Source organism: Malaya genurostris, chromosome 2, assembly GCF_030247185.1.
Source record: "Malaya genurostris strain Urasoe2022 chromosome 2, Malgen_1.1, whole genome shotgun sequence".
Classification (NCBI taxonomy): Eukaryota; Metazoa; Arthropoda; class Insecta; order Diptera; family Culicidae; genus Malaya; species Malaya genurostris.
Genome location: NC_080571.1, coordinates 93,403,938 through 93,417,421, shown reverse-complemented (window position 1 = coordinate 93,417,421; position 13,484 = coordinate 93,403,938). Strand labels below are relative to the sequence as shown.

The 13,484-nt window shown below is 37.0% G+C and overlaps 1 protein-coding gene across 5 annotated transcripts in view; it reads left to right on the top strand.

The window, feature by feature from the left end:
• The window catches only part of LOC131432486 (uncharacterized), a 335,082-nt gene that overhangs the window by 306,452 nt on the left and 15,146 nt on the right, over positions 1 to 13,484 (top strand). The gene's annotated exons all lie outside the window — the stretch shown is intronic.

Sequence of the window (13,484 nt, the reverse complement as noted above, 5' to 3'; positions counted from 1 at the left end):
TCTGCACCTGACTTTCGGGCAATGAAAAATTTTTGGCAATCAGAGAATGTAGTTTAGAAGTTTCCTGAGTTGACAGAAACTTTAACCAAGTTACGGTCCATATTTGTTTAGAGTAAGCTTCCTCGAAAAAACTATGTATGGACTATTTGTCGAACTGATTCGATACTAATATTTTGCTCAAGAAAGTATGTTGATACGTTAAGGCGTTTAAGAGTTATGCAATGTTTCTGATTTTTTGAGGGTATTTTCAGAACTAATTTAAATAAATTAAAACAATAACACCCTTCCAAATTTCTCTTTAATTTTTACTTATAATATGACCTTTTAGGAACCGCATAGGATACATTTTTATCAATCTGGCATATAATGAATATTGATATTTGAAGCTTGACTAGTTTTTGATGAAAAAACAATCATAACTTTTTACTGGTAGCTCATATGAAAAAGCTTGATTGAGCCAAATTGTGCGCAATGATTAGTTGAACAACTCTTCTAAAGACAACTTTTCGATAGAACATTTAACAAAAAAGTTAGAACAAAAAAGTGATTTTTCGGGAGGCACCCTATTTTTAATCGGGAAAATTTATGTAACTCGATCAAATGAAGAGCTAGAGAGGTGCTTTTCCAACAAAGTTGCTCAAAATAAAATTTCCTACAACTTTATTGTACAACAAAATCATTTTTGAGTTTAATTAAGAGAGTTAGATTTCAGATTTCAATCTAAATAAGGACCATCCTAGTAACTTGTTCCATCAAAAGGAGCGCCATTTGATTACAAACAACTTTTGAGAAGACACCAACTACAAAAAACTAATATTTAATAGTGAAAATATTTTTGTCACGCTAATTTCGGACCATAGTGCATTGAAAAATGATTGTGAATTGTAAACATTCCAAATCAACACATACTAATCTATTTTATCAAAAGAACCTAGTAAACTGTCAAACATTGAGCGTTAGTGTCAGATATGACAAAACAACTGTCACTGGTGATCTCAAGTTAAACTGATATTCGGCAATGGTTAAGAGCTTCGGAGTAATTCCAGAAATGGGAAGCAAGTCATCAGATGTCACATACTACACACTATTGATTACAAATTTTCAGATCATGAATCATTTCGCTAAAATTTAAGCGTAACGCACCTTGCACTGATGGGTGTAACTTCAGGTATGTTTCTGCTACGATGATGATCTTAACAGTATCTATTCAGGTGTTATGTTTAGAAATATTAAATTTCGGTATCGCTTCGGTTCATCGAAGCCACCTCAGATTTATGTTATGAATGTTGCTACACGGAACCTCTCGCGATCGCGAAACAACCAAAATATTAGTTGTTTTTCTGAATTTGATTGGTTATCTGTCATTTTTGTTTTTCGATCCACAGAAACGATGGTTGAAATAACGAAATTTTTGGTTATAAAAAAGATACTGTCAGTTAGTCGGAAGCGGCGGCCTCTTGCATACAAACCTGTAACCGCCTCGTTTGCCCGGTCTACTCAAAGCTAGGTTTCTTTGCTTTAGATAGGTCCGAACGAGCGACGGAACTAAGCATGCTCCGCTCTACTTGGCTAAGTAGAAGCATGCTCTACTTGGCTAAGTAGAGCGAAGCATGCTTAGTTTCGTCCAATCAATTGGACTTTCTCTTCATGTGTTTTCATATGCAGGGTAGTTTAATTGGTAAAACAATTTCCCCGGTTAGGAGTTAGCTACGGGTTCGAGTCCCGTCTCTGCGGTAACATTTTCGCGGTTTTCATTACATCATTGTGTTCACATGTCGGTTTCCCAATTTGTTTCCCCGTTAGATACTGATCATATTAACGATTGTTGATTTTTTAGAAAATAACTATGTATGAATGTATAACAAGGTATGATGAAATATGTGAAACGTTTATTAGTGGTGCAGGCCTAACAAGCCGCCCGGAAAACATATGTTACGTACGATCAAGAAGAAAATACGACTCGGAATAATCGGCAAAGACCTACGCGACGAACTCAGGACTACGATTGGAAGCTTGGCACATGGAACTGCAAATCGCTTGGCTTCCCAGGATACGACCGAATGCTGCATGATGAGCTTCAAATCCGTGGCTTCGATGTCGTAGCACTGCAGGAACATTGTTGCACGGGACAGAAGGTGTGGAAAAGTGGGCATCGAGCGGCTACCTTCTACCAGAGCTGTGGCACAACCAGCGTTCTAGAAACGGGATTTGTGGTGTTGGGCAAGATGCACCAGCGCGTGTTTGGGTGGCAGCCAATCAGTGATAGAATGTGCGTATTGAAGATCAAGGGCCGTTTATTCAATTACAGCATCATCAACGTGCACTGCCCACATGAGACGAGATCCGATGACGAGAAGGAAGCATTCTACGACAGCTGTCCACGACGGGATGTGAAACTCGTCATCGGCGACATGAATGCTCAGGTAGGCCGGGATGCAATGTACAGGCCCGTGCTCGGGCTGGAGAGCCTGCACGCGGTAACAAACGACAACGGTCAACGATGCGTAATCTTTGCAGCCTCCCGAGGAATGGTAGTTCGAAGCACCTTCTTTCCCCGCAAAGATACCACAAAGCCGCCTGGAAATCACCGGATCAACATACGAAAATCAAATCGACCACGTTCTCATCGACGGGCGATTCTTCTCCGACGTTATCAATGTCCGCACTTATGGCAGTGCCAATATTGATTCTGCCCACTAACACATCGGCTGAAAAGTTCGTATCGTTTCTATGAGAGGGCGCCACTAGAATTAAATCCATACCATTTTCAGTTAGTACCAACCTTCAAAAGATACGTGTATAAATTTGACAGCTGTCTGATTATGGCTTGATGAGTGTTATCCAGACTCTGCACCGGGCGAAGCAACAATTCGTAAGTGGTTTGCAAAATTTCGTACTGGTCATATGAGCACCAAAGACGATGAACGCAGTGGACGTCCAAAAGAGGCTGTTACCGATGAAAACGTGTAAAAAATCCACAAAATGATTTTCAATGACCGTAAAGTGAAGTTGATCGAGATAGCTGACACCCTAAAGATATCAAAGGAACGTGTTGGACATATTATTCACGAATATTTGGATATGAGAAAGCTTTGTGCAAAATGGGTGCCGCGTGAGCTCACAATCGATAAAAAACAACAACGAATTGATGATTCTGAGCAGTGTTTGGAGCTGTTATATCGAAATAAAACCGATTTTTTCGTCGATATATAACAATGGACGAAACATGGCTCCATCACTTCACTCCGGAGTCCAATCGACAGCCAGCTGAGTCTGTATTTTGGGATTCGCATGGTATAATTTTCATCGACTACCTTGAAAAGGGAAAAACCATCAACAGTTACTATTATATAGCGTTATTAGAGCGTTTAAAGGACGAAATTTCGAAAAAACGGCCTCATTTGAAGAAGAAAAAAGTTTTGTTTCATCAAGACAATGCACCGTGTCACAAGTCGATGAAAACCATGCTGAAATTGAACGAATTGGGCTTCGAATTGCTTCCTTATCCACCGTATTCTCCAGATTTGGCCCCCAGTGACTTTTTCCTGTTCTCAGACCTCAAGAGAATGCTCGTTGGTAAAAAATTTAGAAGCAATGAAGAGGTAATCGCTGAAACTGAGGCCTATTTTGAGGCAAAGAACAAATCGTACTACAAAAATGGTATCGAAAAGTTGGAAGATCGCTATAATCGCTACATCGTCTCTGATGGCAATTATGTTGAATAATAAAAACGAATTTTGGCAAAAAATGTGTGTTTCTATTAAACGATACGAACTTTTCAGCCGAACTGTTACCTTGTCGAGGTTCGTATGCGCTCAAAACTATCAACGGTGCACAATACTCGTCGCACAGGAACGCCGGGACTCAATCTCGAGCAGCTACGTAGCATTCGTACTGCAGAGGAATACGCGCAACAACTGGAGCTAGTGCTACCAACGGAAGAGCGGCTTGGCGCGGCGACTCTTGAAGACGGCTGGAGGAACATAAGGTCCGCCGTGAGTAGCACTGCTACAACCGTTCTAGGTACGAGGTTATCGAATCGAGGAAATGACTGGTTTGACGGCGAATGTCAGCAGTTGGTCGAAGAGAAGAATGCAGCAAGGGCGAGGATGCTGCAACACCGCACGAGGGTGAACGAGAAACGACACAGACAGGCGCGGAACAGACAGAACACGGTTTTCCGGAAGAAAAAGCGCCACCAGGAAGACCAAGATCGCGAAGCGATGGAACAGCTGTATCGCGCAAATGACACACGGAAGTTCTATGAGTAGGTGAGCCGCTCACGTAGAGGCCACACGCCACAGGCCGAAATGTGCAGAGATACCAGTGGTAACCTTCTCACGAACGAACGTGAGGTGATCGACAGGTGGAAGCAGTACTATGACGAGCATCTGAATGGGGAAGCACAAGATACAGAGAACGGTACAGGAATCAATCTGGGTGCACGCTCAGCCGACGACAGTTTCCCAGCACCTGATCTGTCGGAGATAAGTGAGGAGATTAGCAAGCTGAGGAACAACAAAGCCGCGGGCAATGACCAGTTGCCAGGCGAGCTGCTCAAACATGGAGGAGAGGCACTGGCTAAAGCGCTGCACTGGATGATTTCTAGGATTTGGGAGGAGGAGATTCTACCGCAGGAATTGATGGATGGAGTGGTATGTCCCGTCTACAAAAAGGGCGATAAGCTGGATTGTTGCAATTACCGCGCAATCACAACGCCGCCTACAAGGTACTCTCCCAAATCCTTTGCCTTCGTCTCTCACCAATAGCTAAGGAATTTGTAGGGCCGTACCAAGCGGGATTTACTGGAGCCCGCGCCACTACGGAACACATATTCCCGATAAGACAAGTACTCCAGAAGTGTCGTGAATACAACGTACCCACGCATCACCTATTCATTGACTTCAAAGCGGCATACGACACAATCGATCGAGAACAGCTATGGCAGATAAAGCACGAATAGGTTTCCCGGATAAACTGACGCGATTGGTCAAAGCAACGATGGGTAGAGTGATGTGCTACATCCGAGTATCTGGGACGCTCTCTAGTCCCTTCGAATCTCGGAGAGGGCTCCGTCAAGGTGATGGACTTTCCTGTATCTTGTTCAATATTGCCCTGGAAGGTGTGATTCGAAGAGCGAGGATTGACACGAGTGGCCCGATCTTCCGAAAGTCCGTACAATTTTTTGGCTTCGCTGACGATATTGCCATTGTGACACGTAACCTTGAGAAGATGACGGAAACATACATCGGACTGAAAGCCGAAGCTCGGCATATCGGACTAGCCATAAATGCGTCAAAAACAAAATACATGAGAGGAAGTGGCTCTAGAGAAGAAACACAACGTCTTTCACCACGAATATTGATAGACGGTGACGATATCGAGGTGGTTGACGAGTTCGTGTATTTGGGCTCACTGGTGACCGCCGATAATGACACCAGCAGAGAAATTCATAGACGTATTTTGGCAGGAAATCGTGCGTACTTTTGACTCAGAAAAACCCTTCGATCGAGAAAAGTACTCCTCGCCGCACGAAATTGACCATCTACAAAACGCTCATTAGACCGGTTGTTCTCTATGGCCTCGAGACCTGGGCTTTGTTGACAGACGACCAACGCGCCCTCAGTGTTTTCGAAAGAAAGGTACTGAGGACCATCTATGGCGGAGTGCAGATGGAAGACGGAACGTGGAGACGGCGTACGAATCACGAATTACAACAGCTGCTAGGAGAACCACCCATCGTACGGACAGCTAAAATCGGACGTCTACGATAGGCTGGGCATGTCATAAGGATGTCGGACGACAGCCCAGTGAAAATGGTTCTTGAATCTAATCCGACTGGTACAAGAAGAAGAGGAGCGCAGCGAGCAAGGTGGATCGATCAAGTGGAGGGTGATCTCAGAAGCATCCGTGCCTTGAGTGGCTGGCGACGAGCAGCCATGGACCGAGTTATGTGGAGACGTATGCTTGATACAGCAAAGGACACCCCAGGCCTATAGCTGTTAGGTAAGGTAAGTATGAGGGAATAATAATATCGAGCGAATAGTAATATGTACATGCATATTAATTAACTATGCATACAACACTTATAATCATCAATATTAGCGTAACATATAAGTTCACTAAGAAAAAAATTTACAACTCGGCCAACCTACCCCAATGGATGTTTCCGAGAACAATCACGATTTACACTGAAAGAAATTAGAGAACATCATACCATTTCTTAGGGTTTTGAATGCTCTTTCCAGCGGTACAATGTTTTTGAAATTCGGATGATAATTGGTTCACGTTACGTATGTTACTGTACAAAAACTTAAATTTACTCAAAAGTGCCGAAAAAAGAACTACCGGGTTCCTGTACAAACGATTTCATCAAAATCCAACCAACTCCGGCCAACTAGCCCCGGTCACCCCTATATGAGAAAGGCATCATTACACCACTAGGTGGATTAAAACAGGTTTTTTTTACTTCAACTAATAATTCGTTTGCTATGCCTTTGAAAGCAAATTAGTAATTAAGAATACACTCGAACGAACTGTTCTCTGCCACACTCGCTGCAGACACGACGGTAGGTTGAACTGGTTTCACCGGGGGAAATTGACATGCTTCGACATCACCATAATTCGGAGCTCCATTCTGCATTGGCAAACCGTGAAAAGTGGAACTTTTAATTAAATCGAAAAACCACTGCTGCGTTTGAAAAATAATTATTCATACGAATGGAAATTAAATAATCATCACTCAAAATGAACATTCGATTTACCTGATGGCTGGCAGCACATCCCCACCCCAGGATTTGAAAAGGCAGAAGCCGGCACAGTCAGTGTTTGCTCAGTCGGCTAGGAATAGAACCGATAAGATTATAGACTTAGGCTACGAATGCACATCAAACAAACCATATGAATAATGAATAGACACTGCTGGTCTCGACCGGTCGGCCTTGTCTCTCGTGGGATGCATCCGGAGTGACTAAACATAACCAGACACATCGCCCAGGCTGCGAAAAAGTGTAGATAATACAGGCTAGACAGTTGTTTATGTAGGATTAAGATAACTGGTTGAATAGAAATACTACATTCAAATCAATTGCTTTGTTGGTTTCAAATATTGGTTTCTCGCGGGAAGCCAGTCGTGGCGAATTTGATTGCCTTTTCTAGTACGTGAGTTTATCTCGGACGACTAAAGGAAACCAAAGCAATGATATGCAATTTCGGTTTGATAAATTAATACGTATTACATATGGCATAATGTCCTTCTCATACACATAGAAAGGGTGTTATTAACACTATCGGACTGATCAATCCCAGGACTATAAATCGTATTTGAATCGTGGTGTATGAACGATGTAAGTCTATACAAGAAAGTGTAATACAGTGACTTTCAGATTCGGAACAATAATGGCTGAGCATTTACCATTCATCCTTCTTGCCCAGGACAGAAACGTATTTCGCTTCCTACATATTGACTGCACCAGTATCCGTTCGTAATTCATAGCTCTTGAGAATAAAAGCGATAAACAGAACTGTAGGGAATATTTTGCCGGGTATTTACGTATAAAAACATTGAACTGAGAAACTCAACCAAATTATGATGGCCATTTTTTTCCGTTACAGTAGGGTACAGTTGTCCGACACGGACTGGAAGTTCCATCACGCCCCTTGATGGTTTTTTCGAGTTACCACAAAATTAATCGGTGGTAAATTTTGAAAGATATTACCGATAACTTAGAAGTATGCTGCTATTTTCTTCCATATTAGGATAAAAAAGCTTGGTATTACATTCCATTTGTAGAATTGGGCCTTTCGGTTTCAGCAGATCCTACTATGAATCCTTCCAGGTTGGGGTTCGAACATATTATAACGGGCTTGTAAGGCCAGCGCAGTATGCATTGAACCGCCAAACCGGGTCAAATATTAGGATAACGGCTTCCTATTTTATCTGAGCTCTTATTTTCACCTCATCCTTTCGTTTCATAACTTTGAACATGAATCATAACTTTCCTTGTACCTCATTTGAACTGTAAAATATTTTGCAATGTTTATTTAAGTTTTTGGAACACTTTTCCATTGAAACAATGGTTTTAAATCCTTCCACGATCGACTTAACCTTTTTTTTTTATAAACATACAAAATAGGTATAGAATTCGCTAACATCTTAGCAAAATTTTCCGAGGCCCGGAGGGCTGAGTTTATCTCGGAGATGACAGGACCTATTTTGATCACTACTAGTCACAAATGAAAGGTCTCCCCGTCATCCTGAATGGTTTTGAGATCGGATGTTTACTTTTTGAGTGATACGAAGTTTTTTTGTCAAAATTTTCAGTTTTTTGACAATATCTGTCACAATCGACCTTGAAAAGAGAATATGTTTTTGGACTTAGATTCCGCATGGTAATAGCTATACAACAAGCTATATATTGTCAAAATCCGTCCATTTTGAACGGAGATATCGATATTTTTGGTTAGGCGACTTTTTGCCTTATTCCAGTAGTAGGAGTTTTAAGGGGGACGAAGGGTCAATTCGATGAAAATAATCATAAAATCATTCTTGTTCAACAAAATAAATTCAAATGTTTTGCTTGATAAAAAGCATCATTCAAACAACATTTTGTACTTTTTTCGTGGAAAAATATTGAGAAATAAGTCGGTAAAGAGGTATTTTTGAAGACGCTTCTTAAAACTCATGATTTGTGGTGTCCACTCTATCTCAGAGCAGACTAATCAGAAATGAACAAATGGACGCTGCATAGTTAGAGTAGAAGTTTTTCTAAACCCCAACGTTTCTGTTCAGTTTTTTTTTTTAATTTTCTAAATTTTTGGCGTTTGTTTTTTTTTTTTTTGGTTGTTCAAAGTGAAAACTACGATTTTTCATGAAAAAATGCGCCATTTTTTAACTGTAAAACCTCCCCAAAGTAGCAAACAACGAAAAGTGAAACGTTGGGATCTGGTTTTTTATATGTAGAAAGTGTGTGGTGCAGTAGTTTTTGAATGACGATGGACAGGGACTTTCAAAACCTGCTTTCGAGGAAAATGCGTTTAAATTTTTTGTCTATAAAATCAATGGAAACAATTAACTACTCCAGCGAACCCGTAGGGTCTAACATTTTCACAAAATCATATTTTTTCTTCTATAATTTATTATAACGAAACATTTCAAGAATGTTTTGTCAAGTTTTGAAGTCAATCGAAGTAGAAATCTTGGACCTGTGCGCCGAGCTCTTGCTTCTTCGCAGAATGAGATAGCCATAGATTAAGGTCCATAGCTTCCAGAGTTTCGTTCCGAAAGGCTTGAAAATTTCACAGAAAATTCCTGAAATATTTTACTATAAGAAAAGAGAAAGAAAACAATGAATGATTTTTCGAAAGTGTTTGACCCTACCCGCCACTTAAGCGTTTCGTGATAAAGCGATGCACAGTGGGGAAAAAACGATCAAAAACGCGACTTTGCTCAATAATTTTATAAAAATCTAAGCAAATATTTCCAAAGTTAGTACTTCTTATGCAAATTTTTCCGTAGAATCAATTTATGGTAGTTAGAACTTCCGCAAAATTCACTATCATGACCGTTTTGCTCCAATTCCTCTTTTTGCCTTTCTCATATAGAAAGGCTATGCAATCACTGTGAAAACCGACTTTTGAACCGAGGCCCGGAGGACCGAGTGTCATATACCATTCGACTCAGTTCGTCGAGTACGCAAAATGTCTGTGTGTAACGTATTTTTACACTAACTTTTCTCGGAGATGGCTGGACCGATTTTCACAAACTTAGATTTAAATGAAAGGTCTTGTGGTCCCATACAAAATTCCTGAATACTATTTGGATCCGACTTCCAGTTCCGGAATGGTGGGGTAAAATGTGTAAAAAATTGTGAAAATAAGTGCACTTACTTTCCTCCGAGATGGCTGAACCGATTCTCATAAACTTAGATTCAAATGACAGGTCTGCAGGTCCTATAACAAATTCCTGAATATTGTTTAGATCCGACTTCCGGTTCGGGAGTTATGGGGTAAAATGTGCAAAAAAAAAGAAAATATTTTTAACTTTTTTCTATTTCTAACTTTTCTCATAGATGGCGCGACCGATTTTCACAAATTTTCAAATGAAAGGTCCTGTGGTCCTATGCGTAATTCCTGAATTTCGTGCGGATGCGACTTCCGGATCCGGAAATATAGGGGAAAATTGGGTTAAAAATTGTATACCATCACTGAAAATGGGGAAATACCTTAAAAAATGTATAAATCGGCCTCAAATCTTTTCCAATTGATAGTTTTTATCAGTAGACCGATTTTCACCATTTTTTATACACTTTTAACACTTTTAACACACAAAGAAAGTAAAAGTTTGAATTAGCAGCTAGTGTAGCAGTAAAGCTATTAGGAATTATACTTCTATAGTAAACTTGTATTGCAAGATATGCTGGTTTCGGTATGATATATTGTACTATTATTTATTATTTATTATTTATTATTTATTATTTATTATTTATTATTTATTGTTTATTATTTATTATTTATTATTTATTATTTATTATTTATTATTTATTATTTATTATTTATTATTTATTATTTATTATTTATTATTTATTATTTATTATTTATTATTTATTATTTATTATTTATTATTTATTATTTATTATTTATTATTTATTATTTATTATTTATTATTTATTATTTATTATTTATTATTTATTATTCATTATTTATTATTTATTATTTATTATTTATTATTTATTATTTATTTTTTATTATTTATTATTTATTATTTATTATTTATTATTTATTATTTATTATTTATTATTTATTATTTATTATTTATTATTTATTATTTATTATTTATTATTTATTATTTATTATTTATCATTTATTATTTATTATTTATTATTTATCATTTATTATTTATTATTTATTATTTATTATTTATTATTTATTATTTATTATTTATTATTTATTATTTATTATTTATTATTTATTATTTATTATTTATTATTTATTATTTATTATTTATTATTTATTATTTATTATTTATTATTTATTATTTATTATTTATTATTTATTATTTATTATTTATTATTTATTATTTATTATTTATTATTTATTATTTATTATTTATTATTTATTATTTATTATTTATTATTTATTATTTATTATTTATTATTTATTATTTATTATTTATTATTTATTATTTATTATTTATTATTTATTATTTATTATTTATTATTTATTATTTATTATTTATTATTTATTATTTATTATTTATTATTTATTATTTATTATTTATTATTTATTATTTATTATTCATTATTTATTATTTATTATTTATTATTTATTATTTATTATTTATTATTTATTATTTATTATTTATTATTTATTATTTATTATTTATTATTTATTATTTATCATTTATTATTTATTATTTATTATTTATTATTTATTATTTATTATTTATTATTTATTATTTATTATTTATTATTTATTATTTATTATTTATTATTTATTATTTATTATTTATTATTTATTATTTATTATTTATTATTTATTATTTATTATTTATTATTTATTATTTATTATTTATTATTTATTATTTATTATTTATTATTTATTATTTATTATTTATTATTTATTATTTATTATGTATTATTTATTATTTATTATTATTTAGGAACAGGGAAATGCCCGCTGGAGCTAAAATATACAATTTCTTTCTCCAGCAGGCATAAAACCTCCTCATCTTTTTTTATCAACAGATTACAAAAATCCAACATATATATTACTTAATACTCAGGGCTTAATACTAAGTAAAATTATATCTCCAGGCGGGGTTCAAAAGTGGCTAGTTTGTTGGACGATGACGATGCTGTCCGTTTGGGACCGCGGGAAAACCCCCTAGTCACAAACACTTGGCGGGTGGCCCGCATGCTGGACATCAAAGAGAGTGGCCCTCGGAGAGCGGTGAATAATAGCAATGCGGGAGAGAAAAAGCGAGAAGTGAATGTTGTAATGGAATTACGAAGGGGTTCGAAGGAGTGAAAGAAAGGAAGGGGGGGGGGGGTCGAACGAAGTTGAAAGCGGCAAAAGATCAAGTTAATTGTCTCAATAGATGGTGAAAGCACCATCTGGGGGGTAGTAAAAAAATAGTAACGTCATAAAGATCTAGTTAGTTTCGAAGAAGATGGTGGACAGCCGAGGGATTGAGAGAGTCAAGCGGATGTTAGAAACAAACCTTATGGTGAATATTATTCTTGGTTGCATAATCGATGGAGAATGGAAGCAGACTTACTAAGGGAGCACTAAACTAAACTTGTGGATTAGGTACTAAATTAACCCTAAAGCTAAATCTAGAATTTAAGCATTGGAGTTGGAAGGACTGTTAGAGATAGTGTTTAAAAACAATTTTTCATGGTATTGCAAGATAGGGTAAAATCAAATACATGAGAACATCGATTAAATAGACGACACATACTGGAGAAAGGTTCATTATAGTCATAATTAGTGCGAGCGGTTTGAATTCTCAGGAATTGATGAGATCGAAGATTTCGAGAATGGATATTTAAGTTTAGTTCGCCTAACAATACGGGGCAATCAATTTGAGATTGCAACAGATCTGCCACGAATGCCCTGGAGAGATCTCGGCGTACAGATAACAGGTCTAGATCCATCAGTTTACAGCGTTCCTGACAGGTTGGGAGGTTGCTGGGATATCTCCAAGGAAGACCACAAAGAGCAAAGTGAAGAAATTTACGCTGACTAGCTTCGATGCGTTGGATGTCCATTTGATAATAGGGGGCCCAGACGACCGAAACGTATTCTAGAATAGAACGAACCAGCAATATATGCTTTTTAAAGTTCTTTGTGACTCGAAAAATAAAACCAAGTATCTAGGAAACCATAGAAATAACATATTCGACGTGATCCTTGAAACTAAGTTTAGAATCCAACAGGACTCCCAGATCCTTTACAGTCGATTCTCGCTTGATGATAGTTCCGGAAATAGCATGGTTAAATACTACGGTTGTGCGTTTACGAGTAAAAGAGATCACAGAACATTCAGATGAGTTTAATACCATTCTATTTAGGTCGCACCAGTTGGAGAAAATATCCAACTGTTTTTGCAGGAATCTTGCATCTTCGGGATCTTTAATAGGATGGAACAATTTAGAATCGTCGGTGAAAGATAATTTTAAGCATTGCATCGAATGATTCAAATCGTTCAGATAAAGTAAGAATAAAAAGAGTCCAAATGACTGCCTTGAGGCACCCCCGAGTTAGCTCGAAAAGGTGCAGCTGTACAGTCTTCGATTTTAGCTATCATATTTACGACCAATCAGGTACGAATGCAACCAATTCAAAAAAGATCCATTGAATCCAAGGACATAATGGGTTAAAGTCATTTTATCAATCGTCCATCGAATGAAATATTTTCTATTTTTCACGTATACGCGTGGTCGTTTGTAATATTGCAATCTCAGAAGTAGGCGTTAGCCAAA